This window comes from Haliaeetus leucocephalus, unplaced genomic scaffold (assembly GCF_000737465.1).
Source record: "Haliaeetus leucocephalus isolate CR32 unplaced genomic scaffold, Haliaeetus_leucocephalus-4.0 Scaffold984, whole genome shotgun sequence".
NCBI classification, from domain to species: Eukaryota; Metazoa; Chordata; class Aves; order Accipitriformes; family Accipitridae; genus Haliaeetus; species Haliaeetus leucocephalus.
The window spans coordinates 321,227-321,471 of NW_010973420.1; the positions used below are offsets into that span (position 1 = coordinate 321,227).

A 245-nucleotide genomic window follows, 5' to 3' on the forward strand; every position below is an offset into this window, starting at 1 on the left:
GCCGGAGCTGGACGTGCCGCGGACCGCCGCGCCCGGGCGGGACGGCGGCGGCCCCCGCGGATACACAGGTACGAGCGCGGCCCCGGCTCCGCAGCGGCCCGCGGCGTTCCTCGCACAGGTCCCCCCCTGCGCCTCGCCGGGAGGGGGGGGGGTGCCAGCGGGGGCAGCGCCAGACCCCGGGCAGGGTGCGGGACCCCCGCCCCCCCGCGTAGGGATGCGGGATACCCGGAGCAGAGATGTCGCGG

General features: G+C 81.2%; 1 protein-coding gene across 1 annotated transcript in view; it reads left to right on the forward strand.

Moving 5' to 3' along the window:
- The first annotated feature begins 9 nt into the window (after positions 1-9).
- Positions 10-245, forward strand: part of SUSD3 (sushi domain containing 3) — a 34,915-nt gene continuing 34,679 nt past the window's right edge. Inside the window, exon 1 of the mRNA XM_010584383.1 lies at positions 10-68. The gene's annotated coding sequence lies outside the window, so the exon portion shown is untranslated. The remainder of the gene's footprint in view (positions 69-245) is intronic.